The sequence below is a fragment of the Pongo pygmaeus genome, chromosome 13 (assembly GCF_028885625.2).
Source record: "Pongo pygmaeus isolate AG05252 chromosome 13, NHGRI_mPonPyg2-v2.0_pri, whole genome shotgun sequence".
Lineage (NCBI taxonomy): Eukaryota > Metazoa > Chordata > Mammalia > Primates > Hominidae > Pongo > Pongo pygmaeus.
The window spans coordinates 34,773,742-34,794,501 of record NC_072386.2 but is presented as its reverse complement, the minus strand read 5'-3'; positions in this window follow the sequence as shown (position 1 = coordinate 34,794,501).

Sequence of the window (20,760 nt, the reverse complement as noted above, 5' to 3'; positions counted from 1 at the left end):
CTACCTCCATGTTTAAGGTGTCTCAAATGTGTTTTGGAGTGGATGTCATTTAAATGAATAAAGATCATTCAAATAACAAAATTTTGAGAAACTAATAGTATACTTTAGATTTACAGATATGCTAAGTTACTGAGTTATATTTATTTACCACTATTTCTTTGTAACCTACACAAAGCCAGCTAAATTTGAACATTAATCCTACCTTCATAGCATATTGGTAATAAAGAACTCATGTTCTTATAGGCCCAAATATCAGTGTATTTCCTCTATTTGCTAGTCTTCACTCTATTCCCTTATATTCTTTTTGATTAAGATAATTGATCTAGCTATTGAATCTCAGTGTTATTCTCTCTTTGGTATTGGGGATTGAAATTTAGTATATTGGTCAAGAGAATGGACTATACAGTTTGCCTGATTTAAATTCAACTTCTGGTTACTAGCTATGTCACTTTGGGAGAGTTATCTAAATTTCACTTTATGTATCTGTAAATATGGGATGCTAATACCTACTCAATCAGGTTGTCATACAGATTAAAATAAAATGTCTTACAAAAGCTCATAGCAGGGCATAAAGCAGGAGCTAAGTAATTGGCAGTGATCATTATTATTACTATGGCGGTGATTTACTACCTTTTCTGCAGGTTATTGAATCTCTAGTTATTTTGGTGATTTCTAAGGCATTATTGCTCTTGCCATCAATCCTTATTGGTTCATTTAACTTCTCCATGTTTTGTTGTACTGCTGTTTACTGTTTCATATTTCATTGCTTAGAATCCTATGCTGTATGTTCTCATACTTTTCATTTTATTATAACGTACAAATATTTATCACATATGTTTAGAATATGTACCACACGTGTTTTTCTCAAACAAATATAAGCTCCACAAGGAAACAGACATCAGTTGTTTTCTCTGTATCATCACCCATGCATAGCATAGGGCCTGCAGCACAGTTGGGATTCAACAAATTTTTATTGATGTCAATCATATTTCTGTCATTTTTTTTTCTACTCTGCACTTTGTACATCCCTTGCCTTGCCTTCTTGTGGATGGTTTTTATAGTTCTTGCTTCTTTAAGTCTACTGTTTTTCTACTCTCTGTCTTTTTTTTTTTTTTAATTTTGAGGCACAGTTCGATCTTGTTGTCCAGGCTGGAGTGCAATGGCGTGATCTTGGCTCACCACAACCTCTGCCTCCGGAATTCAAGCGATTCTCCGGCCTCAGCCTCCCGAGTAGCTGGGATTACAGGCATGCGCCACCATGCCTGGCTAATTTTGTATTTTTAGTAGAGACGGGGTTTCTCAATGTTGGTCAGGCTGGTCTCAAGCTCCCAACCTCAGGTGAACCATCTGCCTCGGCCTCTCAAAGTGCTGGGATTGCAGGCTAGAGCCAGTGCACCCGGCCTGTTTTTCTACACTCTTTGTGTGCTATGATTGTATTCCTTTGTTCGGAGATTCTTGGTTATTATTATAAATTTTTGCAGAAGTGGTCCCACAGGAAACTCTGTCATTTGGGTGGGAAAATACTAAATTTCTACAGTGCCATTAGGATAGGAGTCATCCCCAAAACACAAACCAACAGAAAAAACCATTTATCTTGGATGCCCACTCTCCTATCACTTTAAAAATTTTTCCAAGCAGCAGCCCCAAAGAAAGAACATTCAACACTATAGGCTGAGTCAGAACTGCAGTTTCAGCTCTTTCATTTATAACCCTTTGCTGCCCACTGTATGAATTTACAGTGGCACATTATCATCTTAACTGCCTTTTAATGGTAATGATGATGTCCTGCAAATTGAGAAAAAAGACGTTGACTGTTAATTCCTAGGAGATTATAGGCCCAATAACTACTGTTATTAGTTCCAGGATGATTGCCAATAATGCAGCCTCACTTAGGCTCCATTATTTGCAGCATTAAGGGCTTTAAGAATCATCTAAATTCCCTAAACCATTATCTTTAACTTAGACCAGGACTACCATGCTGATAAGCATAACTGGGGTTCAGTCATTAGATATCTAAATTGGGAAATTATTGTCTTTTTAGTAAAATGCCCTTTTAGAAAATAAGTTAGAAAGGGTTTCTAAGGGTTAATAAGTGGTAGGAAAATAAATGCTACTCCTTTCTTCCCACTCCCAGCTGGTTCGTAAGCTATTTCTATATAAGCAAGACTGAAGGAGCTTCAGCATGCTATCTACTAATGACCTTAACGTTAAACTTCGGAAGCCACATGGACACTCTTACATATAGAGTGGAGAGATTTCTGTCCACTCTAGGGATTGTTTCAAGCTTAGTTCATATAAAGCATCATTGTGAACACAACCAGCATCTTTTGGTTATTCTAATGGGAGAATTTGTAGTTCTGTTTCGGCTAGAGGACACCAACCCATATATGTTTGAAATGAAGCCATTAACTATTCAGAGGGGGAAATATCTGAAAATTAAAAATTCAGGTTTTCTATAATAGCTTCTAGGATTTTTTTGATGTATAAAACTGGTACTGGGGCATACTGGAAAGAATATGGTTTTGAAATTAGATACATCTGTTTAGACATTTCTAGATGTAAGGCCTTAGGCACATCAACCTCTCTAAGGACAATATTTATCTTCCCGCATTGTTAGGAGTAAATAAGGTAATTTATGCAAAGATTTTCAGAGCTTGGAAATGTAGAACAAGAAACAAAAATCAAGAGAAAAAAGGAAAAGGTGAGTGTAGGTGAGGGCTTGGAGGCAGGCTTTGCAGGGACTTTGGGAGTTCTGATGCATAGGAGCAATATTAGTATGAAAAAAATTAATTGGAGACAAAAAAGACATTTTAAAGTAGCATCACTGTGGGTTGCAAGCTCCCTTCATTGTACTTTGAAAAATGCAACTAAAGATCTTAAATTGTTTGGTTAATTTCTTTTATTTCTTTCTTTTTTTTTTTCTGAGAATGGTCTAGAGTTTATTCTATTCTTAGGCACAGAATGATTAAATTTACATATGATTGCAAATGGTATGTGGTGGTATATGACGAAAGATATATTCAAATCCTTCTAAACTGTGTTCCTTGAGTGAGATGTTGCCTTGAGGCTGGAGCATTGAGATCAATATAAATTCTTACATCAGCATAACTGCTTCTCTCTCCCCTGACCCACATATTGGTTGGTTTCACCAGATTCCAAAGTAGAGGAAACAGCCATGGTAGAAAGACACTGGTTTGATTTTATAAGATCTCAGTTTAAAGTGCTTAATCTCACTTTCTCACTTAACACTTAAAAATATTATTTAATCTCCTGATTTGTATTGTCTATTCTAGTAGTTAAGAATAATAATACCTCACTCAGTTGTTACAGTGATTAGGTGAACTCATGCATAAAAACATACAGCATGGAAACAAGTCTTATATTATTTGATAATATTGGTGGTGTTAAATTCAATCAAGAAATAAGGCACCAGAGGAATAGACTAAGAGCAGCCCTTTCAACTCTTCCTTGCTGTTGTTGGGGCAGAGTGGGGGGTTGGGTTGCTACTCCAGAGAATAATTTGAAAGGGACTCTCTTTTCCCATCTTGTGTTTCTATTGTATTATTTGTCTCTTTTGCTTTATACAACTTATTTTTTTTTAAGTGTCTATTCTTAGTTCCCCTCCTCCTTAAGGACATGAGGAGTAAAGAATGTACTAAAAATGAAAGTAAGGGCCGGACATGGTGGCTCACGCCTGTAATCCCAACACTTTGGGAGGCCAAGGCGGGTGGATGACCTGAGGTAAGGAGTCTGAGACCAGCCTGGCCAACATGATGAAACCCCATCTCTACTAAAAATAAAAAAATTAGCCGGGTGTGGTTGGGGGGTGACTGTAATCCCAGCTACTTGGGAAGCTGAGGCAGGAGAATTGCTTGAACCCAGGAGGTGGAGGCTGCAGTGAGCTGAGATCATGCCATTGCACTCCAGCCTGAATGACAAGAGTGAGACTCCATCTCAAAGAAAGAAAGAGAGAGAGAGAGAGAGAAAGAAAGAAAGAAAGAAAGAAAGGCAGCCACACTTTGACAATTTTGTTCAGATCCAGAACAATATATTCTTCCTTCATCAATCTCCATCTATTTTATATGTATCCACAATCATGTGATATGTGCTACAAAATCGGAGCTGTTCTTTTCATTGGTTCTCTTTATAACAGCATAGCCTGTTTAATGTTCTATGAAAATAAAGACATTTATTAAAAATGCTCAGTAATTGTAAGTTAGTTGCCATATTAATATAATATAAAACATGTCTGAGGGTTGCTAAAGATAAATGTTTTCCAAGGAAAGAAATTCAGTTGTAAGCATCTGCTGACCCCAATACTCTACTCTGAACTGAGAATTGTAAAGCCAGCTCTACAAACTACCTAATTATCTATCATTGGGCCTATCTTCAGGCAGAGTGATTATTTTACCTGAGCCTACATTTCCTTATCTGTTGACTAAATGGTATCATAATCTGCTCTAGATGTCACTAATTGAGAGGACAAACTCATAATTGCCATGTTTAGGGAAAGCAGAGGAAGCAAATAGAGAAGAACCAAGATTTTAAATCTGAAACCAGCACTAAAAAGGTAACAAACTAAGAATAACATTAGCAGGGGTCCAGAGATGATTGAGATGCATTTATGGTGTTGTGATCATGTGGTATAGTCTTGGGAAAAATTAAGAGGGACAAGGTTTTGACAGCAACTTGGACTATCTGAAGGCTTGACTTGCTTAAACTTATGAGTGCCCCTTTCACCACAAATACGAGTCTGATTTTCACCCCAGAGTCTGATAAATTAATTTTTGTGCTTTTTTTTTCACTTTACAAGTGCAGTGAGTCTGAAAAAAAGAAGATAAACTAATTGATATTTCTAATTTGGAAGATAGTTTGATGACAACATACAGTGAATCTGAGTGAAAGATATCAGCAACAGTTAAATGACTGCCAAAAACAAATGTTCTGGAGGTCAAAGAGTTGTTGCTTTAGTTGTTTCTTGACTCTGAAAGAAAAATTTAACTAGAAGTAGCCTCCAAGAGTGAGTGATTTTCAGTTTGGCTATACCAATTTAAATGTAAATCTCATTCAAAAATACCCTTACAAAAACAAACAGAATGGTCCCAGCCAAGGTGACACATAGTTCAAACACTGGTTGGAAGGTATGTCAAACAATCTCATATATTGGTATTATATATGCAATATGTAATATAATATAATCTATAATGTACAATATGTCACATTACAATGCATCAATATCAGTTTTATCTCTTTCTGTCCATATCTATCTACTTACATATTGTCAGTCAACCAGTCTCAAAAAATATAACAACTAATCAGGTGCCAATCATAATCTTGAGACACAGTCTTGAAGAACATAAACCTAAATGCTGAAATCTTGAAAGATCAAGTCTAAATGTCTGAAATCTTAAAAGATCAAGTTTAAGTCTAAAATCCTGAAAATAACAGTTTCCAAAGATTAAAATTCCAAGTGTTGAAATCCTGAAAGCCAAACACTGGAGAAGGGATTAGTGCATTTTTAGTTGGATGCAAGATAGTTGCATCATATTAGTTGTATCATGCCAGTCAGAACTATTTCCTTGCTACTGTCTTATATTTGGAAATTAAATATGTTTTAATGAGATGCATATGGGTGCCAGGTTGACAAAGGGTGAACTTGTAGCCTTAATTTTAGATGTCAATTTGACTGGATTAAGGAATACGTAGAAACCTGGTAAAGCATTATTTTGGATATATCTATGAGAATGTTTCCGGAGATTAGTGTGTGTGTCTGAGTAGTCTAGGTGGGGAACGTCTGCCCTCAATGTTGGCAGGCACCACCCAATTAGCCAGGTGCCTGGAGAAAACAAATACAGAAGATGAGCTGATCTCTCTGAGAACTGACAGAGACTTGACTTCTGCTGCCTTGGATATCAGAACTCTAGGTTCACCGGCCTTTGGACTCCAGAACTTAACACTAGTGGCCCTCTGGTTCCAGAGGTATTTAGTCTTAGACTAAGAGTTACACCTTTCACTTCCCTGGCTCTTAGGAGTTTGGGCTTGGACTGAGCTGCGCTACCAGCTCCATCCCACGTTCTCCAGCTTGCAGGTGGCCTGTCATGGGACTTCTTAGCCTCCATAATCACATAAGCCAATTCCCCTAATAAATTGCTTCATATATCATTATACTTATCCTATTGTTTCCATTTCTCTGAAGAATGCTGACTTATATAGATTTGATATTGAGGAAGCCAAATATAATTTCTTTTTCTGTATTCCCTACAATAGGGCATCTGTTCCTACAGTGGAAACCGTTCCCTCAAAAAAAAAAAAAAAAAAGAAAGGCCGTGATGTTAAGTTTATGAGGCTACTTAGGTAAATGTTTAAAAGCTAATTATTATTGGTGCTGCAAAAGCAGGAAATTGCTTAATTGCAATGGCCAAGCAAAAACCAGACTTACAATTGGACAGCATATACTTGCAAAATTTGGAGACCACAACCACTCTTCAATTACAAATGCAGTGAGTGTTTCAAAGATCATAGAAGTAAAAATGTAGGTGAAAAATCCAAAAACTACCCCTCCCCTGCCAAACTGTTCAATTATGCAAACTTCTGCCCCTTCACATATTGCACCAATTTGCTATGTATTACATCTTCATATTAGTTCCAATCCTGGAGGTATGAATTATGTAAAGTCTTTTAGAGTGCTTACTTGTTTTATGCATTTTTTGCAAATTTGGTTGCAAAAAAGTGCATTTTCATGATATCGACTTTGTGGCTAAGCATTGTGTGTGTACATAAAAATGTTGAAACTTCCTCAGTAAATTTAGAGACGTCCTTTTTGTACATCTTCATTTGTGAAATATAAAACTTCTTGAGATCTCAGCTCCTTGGGTGACTTCATATGTGGTGGTGACCCACTGTGGTTTTTGATTGATCCTGTCGAAAAAATTGGATTGTCTTTCACAGTATTTCAGATGACCAAAAATATAAAGCTGAGTGCATACAATTACCAACCGCAGTGATATGCATTTACACATATTACTTTTTGGCCTATTTCTCTATGAGTATAGTTTGTCTCCTCACAACTGTTATAATCATGTGACTGTTGTTAGTATACCTGAGTGCTTATGCTTGCCAAAAATAATATTATCACCTATTTTATTGTGTAAAGTGGCCTATGACATATTCTGTCATGTTTTTATCTGTTTCCCAAATAAATTCCTTTTAGAAATGTAATTAAATGTATTTCTTTACATATATGATCCATTTTATTTCATTGTTATTGTTTAATCAGTACATAAAATTGTACATATTTTTGGGGTGCATGTGATAGTTGGATACACGTATACGATGTGTAGTGATCAAATCAGGATATATAGGGTATCCATTGCTTCAAATATTTATCATATCTTTGAGAACATTTCAAATCTTATCTTCTAACTCTTTTGAAATATAAAATAAATTGTTAACTATAGTCACCTTATCATGCTGTTGAACACTGAAACTTTTTCCTTCTACCTATATGTTGTACCCATTAACCAACTTCTCTTCAACTTCCTCCCCCACTTTTTCTAGCCCTTGGTAGCCATCATTCTATACTCTACCAGCAAGTGATCAACTTTTTAATCTTCCACATATGAGTGAGAACGTGTGATATTTGACTTTCTCTATCAGGCTTTACATAAATGTCTTTTAAAAATGTTTTAAAATTAATTTTTCCCGAATCATATTTTTGGGACTTTTATCTTTCAAGATTGTGATTTTGGGGATTTTAAGACTTTAGGGATTTTGATCTTTTGGAATTTCAACATTTGGGATTATGGCATTCGAGACTGTCTTTTAGGATTATGACCCAAACCTATACACAAACACATCTCACATATACATATGTAATCAAATATTAAATGTTTATTTGTGTGTGAAGAATAATATATAGTGTGATTTTGTATTTTTTTTTATTTCTTTGACTAGTAATTGGTGAAATCTGTAACCAAGTATTATGGATCTCATTAAATTCTGGTTTTGTGTTGTTTTGGGAGGAGGCAATTCTCTAATTTTTTTTCAATAACTCCGTGCTCCACATTGAAATGATTTCCCCCCCTTTATATCAATATGGTATAATTCAGACATTATACCATAATGGGCTGTGGACTTAAATCTGTTTGCAAAGCCTGGCTTTAACCAGTGCTGTCCTGAAGCTGGTTTGCCCTGGCTTGGATGAGGAGAGTGTATGCATCTTTTCCTGTGTTCAGAGACATCATACTTGTTGGTGGCTTGAAACTGGCCTTCATGGGGTTACTTACAACACAGAAACTGGCAAATGCTACAAAGCAGGGTTTTGTTTCTGTTTTTGGTTATTGTTGTTGTTGCTGTTGTTTGTTTTTTCCCTCAAAGGAGCCAGCTCTTAAGCATTTACTAGAATACCACTGGCCTTAATGTTTTTAAATGATGTAATCTTGGACATGTAACCATTCTATTACCTGTTTTTTTGCATTGGAAATGAGGAAAATTATAATTCTTTCTTCTTCGTTCTCCTTCTTCTTGTCCTTCTTCTTCTTCTCTTTTCCTAGTAAGAGGACATATATTGCAGTGACTTGTATTAAAAGTGCTTAATAAATGCTTTCTTCCATTAATTGCAGAGAATTTTCAGTTTATGTATTTAGTTATTTAGAGCTAACACTAAGACTTCATCACTCTATGTGCCTTTCATTTCTGTTGTCTGCCTCTAATTTCCTGCCTCCTAGACTCGTGCAATGCTGGAGTTTTTATCAATAGATAAAAAATTATGTTTTTATCAATAGAATCTTTCTACATTACAAAAATACAAGTATTAAAATTCATATGTTAATTACAAATACATTTATTTATTACTATCATTTGACTTCCCATTTAAGTTTTACCTCTTCTCTTAATAATGTCCTTTATAACAAAAAGACACACATTTAGTTTTTATTACACTTTATTTCCTTTAAATCTGGAGTACTTTCTCAAACTTTCCTTAATTTTTATGACCCTGTTGATTTTGAAGATTACAGGCCATCTGTATTATAGAATATGCCACAATTTGGATTTTTGATGTATCCTCATAAACTATATTTAAATTATTTTTTTATAAGAATATCAAATAAGTAATGCCATACTCTTCTCAAGCCATAAAGTGGAATATATTTTGATGTATCTCATTATAAATAATATTCATTTTGATTACCAGATTAAGGTGGGATATGACAGATTTTTCCACTGTAAATTTACTTGTTTGCCCTTTGTAATTATTATTTTTTTGCTTTCATTTAAACCTCAGGGGTACATGTGTAGGTATGTTATAAACTCATGTCATGGGGGTTTGTTGTACAGATTATTTTGTCACCCAGGTATTGAGTCTTGTACTCAGTAGTTATTTTCCCTTATCCTCTCCCTTATCCCACCCTCCACCCTCAGGTAGGTTCCAGTGTCTGTTGTTCCCCTCTATGCGTCCACATGTTCTTATCATTGAGCTCCCACTTATAAGTGAGAACATGTGGTACTTGCTTTTCTGTTCCTGCATTAGTTTGCTCAGGATAATGGCTTCCAGTTTCATCCATGTTCCTGCAAAGGACATGATCTCATTCTTTTTTATGGCTGCATAATATTCCACGGTATATACATACATATATATATATATATATACACCACATTTTCTTTAATCAGTCTACCACTGATGGGCATTTAGGTTAATTCCATGTCTTTGCTTTTGTGAATAGTGCTGCAGTGAACATATGAGTGCATGTGTTTTTATGACAGAATGATTTGTATTCCCTTGGGTATATGCCCAGTAACAGGATTGCTGGGTTGACTGGTAGTTCTGTTTTTAGCTCTTTGAGGAACTGCCACACTTCTTTTCACAATGGTTGAATTAATTTATACTATTTACATTTTTATATCACTATGGTCTCATAGGATACAAGTTTATTCAATGGTTATAATCTGTAACTATTAATGTTTATACTCAAATTGTTCCAGATTTGTTTTGTAGGAGTGTCTTCAGTCTCAGTTGTGTGTCCTTTTGCCCTGCCCTCATCACTCTTCAAGTATTTCCTCACAATCTAATATTTGTCTGCTCCCACTGTGGAATCAGCTATTTTTCCAGGAATCCATGCTTTCTTATTGTGGAGAATAGCTTTAGCAATCAAGATCTGGGAAGCAGGTATGCTTATGCTTTTGTAGGTGTTGCTGATTGACCCTCTCAGTAGATAGGCCTGGGAAATATTTCATCTTTACATGTAGATATTTACATATCTAACTATAAACATATTTATTTTTCTATATATATCTTTACATAGTTCTATCTCTGCATGTTTTAAACCATGAGTTGACTCAAATATCTGCAATTTAAATCCAACACCACGCGATTAATTCTCATTTTCTCCCTTTTTTGACCATGAGAAACTTGATTCTCATTATCCTTAATATTGTTATTTACTTGATCCAGTTTTCATTTTGGTTACATATTCAAGTAATTATTGTAACTGCCATTGCCACTGCTTCATCCACGTCACCTTACACCTAAATGCTCCCTCACCTTGCTTAAGCGCTGGCACTCTGCGCCAAAGTCTTACATTACCTCTCCACTTGAGTGCACACTCCCCTTACCTCATTCATGCTCTGAACATCAGGCTGCTTGCACTATTGCCCTTCAAGTGGGAATGCTCACCACTTGCTTGGGCTCTGACAACCCACCTTAGGGTGCCCTTCTGTAAGGATACCCACTTACTTTTCTCTTCAGAGCTCTGTACCACAGATGTCATAGCCATCCCTCTTGGGTTCCAGCATCCCAGGCTAGGCTACTGTGACCTCCCTAGTATGTGGGTGCCTACCTTGCTTGGATCCACTGAATGGCCTTTGGACTGCAACGGAGGGGAGAGAAGAGAAGAGAATGAAAGGGAAGAGGAAGAAGAAGAGGAGGAGATGTACAAATTCTTAAGAAAATCTGTATCAGAATTAGAATTCAAAAAATGGCGATACTCCTTGATTTCTGATTATTTAGCATTTTGTTTTTGTCTTGGTGTGCTTGGGGCTAGTTGAGGGATTTGGAACTATGGGTAAAGTAAATCTGGCAGCCAAAATTAAAGCCTGTTAATGAAATGCTTACTGATATAGGTGGTACTCTAACCCCATGCTAAAAGATGTCAAAATTAAGAACTTATTGGATAAAGTCTTTTCTGAAAACAATTTTCTTGGTCACTATAATTGGTAAAATGTCAACCAGTCAATAGTCTGGGAACCAAGTTAGATGTACAGATGAATCTGTATACAGATAGAGTGAGGCAAGGTTCTAGCTCTCTTGGAGCTGGGTTATGGGGGCTCTGGCTAACACGAAATCCGTGGTGCTCTTTTAGCTACAGCCTGTGGTAGAAACTAGGTCAAATATTCAGCCCAGCTCAAATTTCCCTGTTAGTCCTAGGAAGGACAGCATTAGTACTAAATGACTTAGACTCCCTGACCACAGCTAATCCAGCAGGAGTTTACCCTTTGGCTTGAAAGTGCCCAATTAGATTCTTTTCCCAGGAATTTGGATCTGAGGCGCAGTTACTCTGGTCATTCTTTTTAGAACACTTAAGCAAGCTGTGGCTGACATAGCCAGTGGTTCCTCATAAGAAAGTAGATCAGAAAAAGCTGTTATATAGAAAGAAAGACAATAAAGTAGAAACATTTAGAGAAAAGCAGAAAAATAAGACCCTTTAGCTCCTGAGAGTTGCTACTTTAGTTCCAGCTAATTTTAAATTCCTAGTTTGCTCTCCTTTTCTGGGGATCATTGAGATTTTCCTGCAATTTTCCAACAACTCCTTCTCTCCCTGCCATTTAACTTTGTTGGTATAACTTTATTTCTCTTCCGTGCAACCAGATAATTCCCAGCTAAGAAAATCTTCTCAGGCATGGGTAAGACCTGAGCCATGCTTGAAAGGAGGCCATGTTCATGATGGTCAAACAGCACTATTACTTACAGCAGTTCCATTCTGTTTCTTTTATGCATGGAGAATTATTTCAAGAGAAGCATAAGAAAGCTAGAAGCCTGCTGGTGCTGGAAGGAGCGATCCTTCCTCCATCTCCCACCGTGCTTGAAGCTCTGTCTAATATTTTAACTGTTCCTCTAAAGATAAATGTCCTAGTAATGAAGCATCCCTTTCAAATTTTATTATTTTAGGTATTTTTGTAAATATTCTTCAGTTTCTCTTCCATTTCCCTTGTTTCAATTAAAAAGCTTTAATGAAAAAGTCTTATTAAAATTCTTATCAAACAATGGTTTAATAAATTAATCATTTATAGAATTCTTTTAGGGTACACTTGAATTTGCATATAATAAATGCTTATTAACAGTAAAAATATATGAGAATAAAAGCAAGGGTAAAATAGTGTATTTTCAGCTCCCCATGTCTTTTCTGTGTTTAATATGCAGAATTGCCACAACATTTTAAGCTTGATCTCCATTATTGAGTGTTTTCTTAATTTCACAAACATGTTTGCTCTGAAACAAATGAAACTGTAATTCCTTGTCAGATGTAGCATTTTAACAGTTTCAAAGATATTTGTAATTATGTATATTTCAATAATATTGGAAGTGGGATCTTTGTTTAGTCATATATATTATTTCAGCTACTTAGGTAATTACGGTAAAGTACTAGACTGTGATTGAAATAAGGCAAGAGTAATATGAACAGCAGCACAAAAATCTATTATGCTGTGGTGTGTAAGGTATTTCGTTTTCATTTTAATAAGTCATAACTTTGGCAACTTGGTGAATTTGTTCTTGAGGGAAAGATTAAGCCAGGTTTTAAAAATAATTTCCAGATATCACTTAATGGGAAGGATGTGCTATGGAGGTGCTGATATTTAGGTGTTTGGGGATTTAAAGATAGAAATGCTAGAGATCCCAACATAGAGTCTGCAGAGCAGGGGTAGTCCAGTAGAACTCCTGCATTTTCCTCTATCTTTTCTCTTAAGATGGGTTAAATAAGGGGAAAAAGAATCTCACTTTCAAAGAAGAAGGGCTGGGACAGGACAATATTGTGGAGCAATAATGCTTTTCCCTTGTACTTTCCCCCGGTCTTCAGGAAAAAAGATGGATTTGGGTTTATCTTTTATTAAAATTTGGAGTTATATCCAAGATGAGGAGCCCTGTATGCCATTCCTTGACTGGAGTTTTTTGACTGAGAGGAGATGCAGATCCATTTAAAATATACAACACCAAGGAGGAAAAATGCCAAAGAGATGATGTAGCGGCATAGCATATGGGAATAGAAGAAGACAACTTTTTCTCTCTCTCCCTTTTTCTCCCTCATTCCCTGTCATTTATCTTTGACAAGAAAAAGGATATCACCAATCCTTATATATCTCCAAATGGGGCTTTGGATAGCAGATGGGGCTTCATAGTCTTATCAAAGTCCACCTTAGTGAAGAGCAAATAGACATTTTCATTGGAAGAATGCAGACATAGGGCTAGGAGTTAGAGTGGGAAGCCACCAGATGAAAGTGGCACTGTATTTTTCATTAGAATAATGCAGAAAAGGGCTCCCAGATGGAAGTGGCACTGTATCTTCTCACATTGATGCCTGAAATCCTTGTGCCCCATGGGACTGTGTCTGATGTATTTAGATCTATTGGTTTTTTACCTGCCCATACTGATTCCATAGACAAGACTATGAGTTGGACTAGCATCGCAAGCTAACAGAAAAGCAAATAGAGTACACTCTCCCTACCAAGAATGTGTGTCAAATATCACACTTTACTCTCCCTTTCCTTACCAATACTAGTAAATCCAAGAAAAAAACAGTAAGAAGGATTAGATCTTTCCCTTCCTTAGTGATCTCAAAAGTCATTCACTGCAGATGTTTGCAATTTCTTCCTGATAGAAACTCAAAAATGACTACAAGAAATAGTGAAGTTATTACTAACTGCAAGCTTAAAAATTCATGTGCTATGAAGGTTTGGAAGATCTCAGCAAAAAAGTAATATTATGTATTAAGAGAAATAAAACCAGTACATGTTTGTGCATGGCCAAGTTGATACTTTTGATTTTACCTGTGAAATTAGTTTTGAGTCAGCCATGATTTAAATGTGTTCCCCAAAAAGCATGTGTTGGAAGCTCCACCCACATTCATGAGGGTGGAGTCCTCATGACCCAAACAACTCCTATTAGCCCCCATCTCTCAATGCAGCAGTGTTGAGAGGTGGGGCCTAATGGGAGGTGTTTTTTTTATCATGATGAATCCACCCTCATGAATGTATTGATGCTAATCATTAAAGAGCTTGAGGCTTTGTTTTTTTTTTTGAGATGGAGTCTCGCGCTGTCGCCCAGGCTGGAGTGCAGTGGCATGCGATCTCAGCTCACTGCAACCTCCGCCTCCCAGATTCAAGCAATTCTCCTGCCCCAGCCTCCTGAGTAGCTGGGATTACAGGTGCGTGCCACCATGCCCGGCTAATTTTTGTATTTTTAGTAGAGACGGGGTTTCGCCATATTGGTCAGGCTGGTCTCAAACTCTTGACCTAGTGATCTGCCCGCCTTGGCCTCCCAAAGTTCTGGGATTACAGGCGTGAGCCACTGCACCTGGCCAAGAGCTTGAGGCTTTAAGTTTGAGCTCTTGCTCCTCTTTGACCTTTCTTACCCTTTTGCCACAGGATGACACAGCCAGAAGGGCCTTGTGAGATTTTGGCCCCTGGATCTTGAAATTCCAATCACCAGAACCAGGAACCAAAAAATGTCTGTTCATTGTAAATTACCCAGTCTCAGATATTCTGTTTTGGGAGCACAAAAGGGACAAAGACAGAAAATCAGTACGGTGAAGTGGAGCTGTTGTCGTAACAAATACTTGAAAATGTGGAAGCAGAATTGGAACTGGGTAGTGGTTAAGGGCTGGAATAATTTGAAGGAGCAGTCTAGAAAAAGCCTAGATTCCCAAAATCGAGTGTTAAGGGTAATTATGGTGAGGGCTCAAAATAAGATAACAACTGTAGAAAAAGTCTGAGTAAAAGTAATCTTACAAGATTACTTAAATGTTTGTGATCAGAATGTTGGTAGAAATTTGGATAGTAAAGGCCATTCTGATGAGGTCTCAGACAGAAAAAAGAAACAGGTATTAGAAACTGGATTAAAGACCATCCTTATTACATTGTGGCAAAGAGCTTGACTGAATTGTGTCCATGCCCGAGGGCTTTATGGGAGGCAGGATTTGAGAGCAATGAACTAAAATATTCAGTGGGGAAATTCTAAGGAACATATTGAAGATGCTGCATGGCGTCTTTTAACTGCATGCAGTAAAATTGAGAGAGGAAGAAATGATTTAAAAATAGACTTTATAATTAAAAGAAAGCAGAATTTAGAGATCTGAAGAGTTATTAGCCTTGCTATGTGGTGGAGAATGAAAGAGCATTTTCAAGAGTGGAAGCTAAGCACATGGCTAAGCAACTGATTGACAAAGAGATTAGCATGGATGGAACAAAACCAGAGGCTTTTAATTAATTAGGAGAATGATCCTATAGGCACTTTAGCAATTACAGGTGCCTCTCCTGTCATCACAGGCATAAAGTGCCCAGGCCTAGGGAAGGAAATATGTCAAAAGATAGGCCTAGGGTGTCCTGTAGAGTTGGTGTTCGGTGCTCAAGAGTGCCTCCCGTCTTCTCCCTGCGTTTTAGTTCAGTACTCCTTAGAGGCTCCAGGTGTGGCCCAATGGGACTTAGGTATGGCTCAGGCCTCCAGCCTGTGATAGCAGAGATTTATCACATGTGGTGGGGCCATTACAGAGAATCCTCACTAAGGGTATCCCTCCGAAGACCCCAGAACTGTAGTGCTACCAGTGTTTAACAACAGCCTGGGAGAGCCGCTACATGGGCTACACCAAATAAAGTCACAAGGGCAGGGCTGCCTGAGTTCTTGAATGCCAAATCCCTACCCCGGTGGGCCCAGAATATGGGACATGAATTTAAGAAAGATTATTCTGAGCCTTAAAATTTAGTATTTTTCTTATTGGGATTTAAACTTACTAGGGACCCATTATCCCTTTTTTCTTGCCCATTTCTCACTTTGGGAACAGGAATGTCTGTCCTATGCCTGCTCCACCATTGTATTTTCGAAGTAGATAGACTTTTTAATAGGCTCACAGTTGGAGGGAAATTTGGCTTAGGATAAATTTCACTTGAGTTACTCTCACATCTGATTCTGATGAGACTGTGGACTTCAGACTTCTGAGTTGATACAGGAATGAGTTATGACTTTTGGGACTATGGGAAAGAATGAATGTATTTTGTGCATGAGAAGAACATGAATTTGGGGAACCAGGAGCATCATTATATTATTTGAATATGTTTCCCAAAAGTTATATGTCAGAAACTTAATTCCTAACTCAACATTTTGGGAGTTAGGACCTTTTGGGAGGTATTTAGGTCATGAGGGCAGAGCCCTTATAAATTGATTAACCCTGCTATAAAAAGAGATGTGAGAGTGGGTTTGCTTACCCTTGTCCTTTTGTCTTCCACCATGTGTAGAAGCAGGAAGTTCCTGACCAGATGCCAGCTCTTTGACCTTGGACCTTCCAGGGTCCAGAACTGTGAGAAATAAATTTTGGCTTTTCGTAAGTTACTCAGTGTGTGATTCTGTTATGATAGCACAATATAGAGCAAGACATACACACAAACAAGTTATAAAATAAAAAGAATTTTAAATCTATTGCTTTGATTCATATTTATTTTCTTATCTACAGTGCCACAGAGTGTTTCTTCCTACATGTCCCACAGGAGACCATAAGTGCTTTGAATCATCCTTAGCGGAAATCTTGGTATATTGTTTGCTCGGTAATTTGTTGGGGCTCTTTTGATAAAAAGGAGAACTTTTCAGGATTACTTCTGATGTGTTTTATTTTCTTCTCTTCATAACTCAAAAGGAACACATGAACAGCGGTTGAAAGAATATCCCAATTATATTGTGTTTAGAGCATCTGCAGAGTTGGTCCTGGAGGCTTGGGTGAGGGAAACCACAGCTGTGAAGCTTTGCTCCTGCTCCTAGCACAGATGCCAAAGCAGATGGAAGGGCAGGGATCATCTGCAGAAAGACTTCAGATCTCCAACATGAGTAAAGAGTGAAAAGCATAGCGGGCATTGCTGAAATGGCTAGATTGATAGGCTCTACACTCCCAGGAGCAGCAGAGGCAACAAACTCTCCCCACTCTGTGCCTCAGACAGAAACATGATGAATGGTGCATGTGTAGTCATCTTCAATCCTTTTACAGCTTGTGCTTCTTTATTCCGACAGGCCCTCATTTGGTGCTTTGCCTGGAAATTGTTCTGATGCTGTTTATGTTTCAAATGCTTAGAAAAACAGTTCTATTAAGGTTGTATGCCAAAACGCAGGCTATTCTGAATAACAGGAAGGATGCAGTACATTTGGGTCTGCTAATCTGCAAAAGAAAATATTAAATATGCTCTCTCTGGAGAACAGTAACAAATACTTTGCTTGTGGCTGGGCTAAATTTCCTGCAGGAACTATAAGTGTTAAAATGCCAGCCGTGTAAATGGGCTATGGGGTGGTAAAAGGTTGACAGGATGATTATGCTTGAGGGGCCACTGTTATGTATGTCCTTTGGACAGTAGTTTGGAAGAGCTTCAGAGACACTAATTAATTCTGCCCCACAGTGAGGGATGGTAACCAGTAGCCCAGTGGGAGGCTGAGCTATAGAGCTCTGTCTGAGGTTAGAGGACCAGGAAAACACTTCAGGGTCTGTCTGTTGATTCTCAAGAGAAAAGCTCTTTAATCTTATTTAAGGTTACAAAGTCTTTGGCCTCATGCAAAACATTTCATCTTGTGCAATTTTCAGCTGTTCTTATCATCTGAATAAAGTAATAGGATCAATCAAGCAACTCAAAAAGATGAGTAGAATTTCATTCTTTTAAAATGCTAATTATAGCCTAAGAATATCAATTCTCAGCCTCTTCTGATCACCAAATCTCTTTCTTGAATACAATTTAGATTCCTCTATTGAATTTCTTATGGCTCCAATCATAGAACTCATTGGATTTTTTCCCTGAAATCCCTAAACAGGGATAGCCTAGATTCCTGAGAGGAGTAATGGAAAACTCTGACTTTCTGTGCAGAATTCAGATATTTTTTGACTCATGATGGAATTTCATCCCAATAAACCCATGATAAATTAAAAATATTTTATGTTAAAAATGCATTTAATATACCTAATGCACTGAACATCATACTTAACCAACCTTAAATATGTTCAGAACACTTGTATTAGCCTATGGCTGGGCAAAATCATCTAACAAAAAGCCTGTTTCAAAATGAAATACTGAATCTCTTAAGTAATTTATTTAATACTATACTAAAAATGAAAAACAAAATGGTTGTATGGGTACTTGATGTAAGGATTCTATTGACTGTGTATGGTTTTCCCCCATCATAAAGTCAAAAAGTTGTAAGTTGAACTATCATTAGTTGGGGACTGTCTGTAGTGCCATCCACAAGCTAAACTGGACACACAGAACTTTAGAATAGCATGGCTTTGCAGTAGGTGAGTTTTCGGTTAAGAATTTTATCCTACATTTTATATATTGTTTCAGATATAATTTAATTAACAGTTATTTGTACTTTTCTTGTAACATTTAATGAAGAGAGTTAATATTTATTGAGTATTTACTTTGTCCAGGCAATGTACTACTATATATAAATTATCTGATTTATTTCTCCCTTGACTATTAGCAATAGGTATGAGTTTTATAGATAATAAAATGTATGTAAGATATACTTATATAATTAAGATATAGTGTTGTAACGTGTCATGCAGTGTTCTGGCATAAAGTTAACGTTGGATATAGTTGGGTTACAATTATAGTAATAATCTATTACTTGATACAGTGGTGGGGTTTTATGACAATAGAATTATTGCTACTCAAGCCTTTTCATTTTACCTATTATGTTTTTGAGGCAGTGAGATAATTAGGGGTGAGGGGAGAGAAAGGAACAATAAAAGGAAAGAAGAAAGAAGAGAATAGGAAGGGAGGAAGAACTGAGTACTAATTAAATAAAACAAAAAAATTCTGAAGAATGAATAATGCATATCTGGTGGAACATAATTTATAAAGTAATGATTAACAGAATGATAGGACAAAGGATTGTTTATCATTAAAATGTACTCTAAATTAACCTTTACAAATAAATTTCCATTATGTACTTTTTGACTGATTTATAGTATCCCATCTTCAATAATTTGAAAAATGCTAAAACTCTTTATTTGAAATGTAAGTAAACTGATCTAAATTATGATTTTATCCATATTTTCTAGAACATAGATAAATGTTTTAAAGTCTATGTAGTCTGATGAATGAAATTTTGGTGTAATAGCATTGTACTGATTTAAATGGACTGAACATTTAACCATACTGTGATAAAATTATTTTTTTCTGTAAATGACAGAAGGTGGTTAGAATAATCTTCTTTTAACTATTTTTATAGTGACATGGTTAGAATAATAATAAAGAAAAAACCATAAGCCCTCTCAAATAATCTATCAGCAGGGACTCTTCAGATCTTTCTGAAGATATTTTTACTCTTTGAGGCTTTAAGAAAATAAGTTAGTTTTCAAACATGAAATTTATTTAGTATATTTTACTGTGTCAGTATTATCTTAACCAAAGTTTTTAAAGACTGGAAAAGTGCTTGTGATACAACATTAAACAAATAAAATCAGAATATGAATGTAATAAACAGAATGATTGTCTCCCAAGAGTTCAGCTGTTCTTTCCTTTTACCTAACCCTCTATCTTCTATGGGGATCTATCTAGACTCAATGGAGAAGCATGTGATCTAGATTAAGCCAATTATGTGTCTCTCAAGACTTTTTATAAACATTCTGTGACACAAGTAACCTTTCTTCTATATGGCGTTGTGCATACATATAAAGCTCAGAAATGACGCAAGCAACAAGGCAATAAAGCTGGCACACAGAAGAATGAAACCCAGAAAATCACAGAGTCAGAACCCCAATCAAGCATGATTGAAGCTTATCCTTCTTCTAGACCCTTAACATTACATGAAATAAGCTTGCTTTTTATATAAGATTGATCCGGAAGTGAAAAGAGAAGGAAATGTAGCATTTCTAAGAGTAGTCTTTTCAGTCGGCAGCCTGAAATCCACTTTGACCAAGAGAGGCCGTTGATTTAGAGCTTGCAAATTTGAAAAAGCCAAATTCCCTAACACAAGTTAACATTAGCACTAGCAGTTGCAGAGAGATGGAAGATAAAGTACAATGTAAGACTGGGGTCCTTATAAATCCTCTTTGAAGTAATTTCTCTTAAATCTTCTTTACTTGAAAAAGGGAACAATCACTCTTTTTGTAGAGATTAAGCTGCAATTCAATTCAATGGTGAGAAAAAAATAAGCCATCTATCCTATGATTTAAAATTGTTTTAAAATGGATTTTTGCTCTGACCATGCTGAAATAAAGGGTAACATCTCTAGCCATCCTGACATAAACGGCTATGTAAAACTGGACAGGCTGCGCAGTGGCTCACGCCTGTAATCCCAGCACTTTGGGAGGCTGAGGCGGGCGGATCATCTGAGGTCAGGAGTGCAAGACCAGCCTGGACAACATGGTGAAACCCTGTCTCCACTAAAAATACAAAAAATTAGCCGGGTGTGGTGGTGCGCGCCTGTAATCCCAGCTATTTGGGAGGCTGAGGCAGGAGAATCGTCCAAGCCTGGAAGGTGGAGGTTGCAGTGAGCTGAGATTGCTCCATTGAACTCCAGCT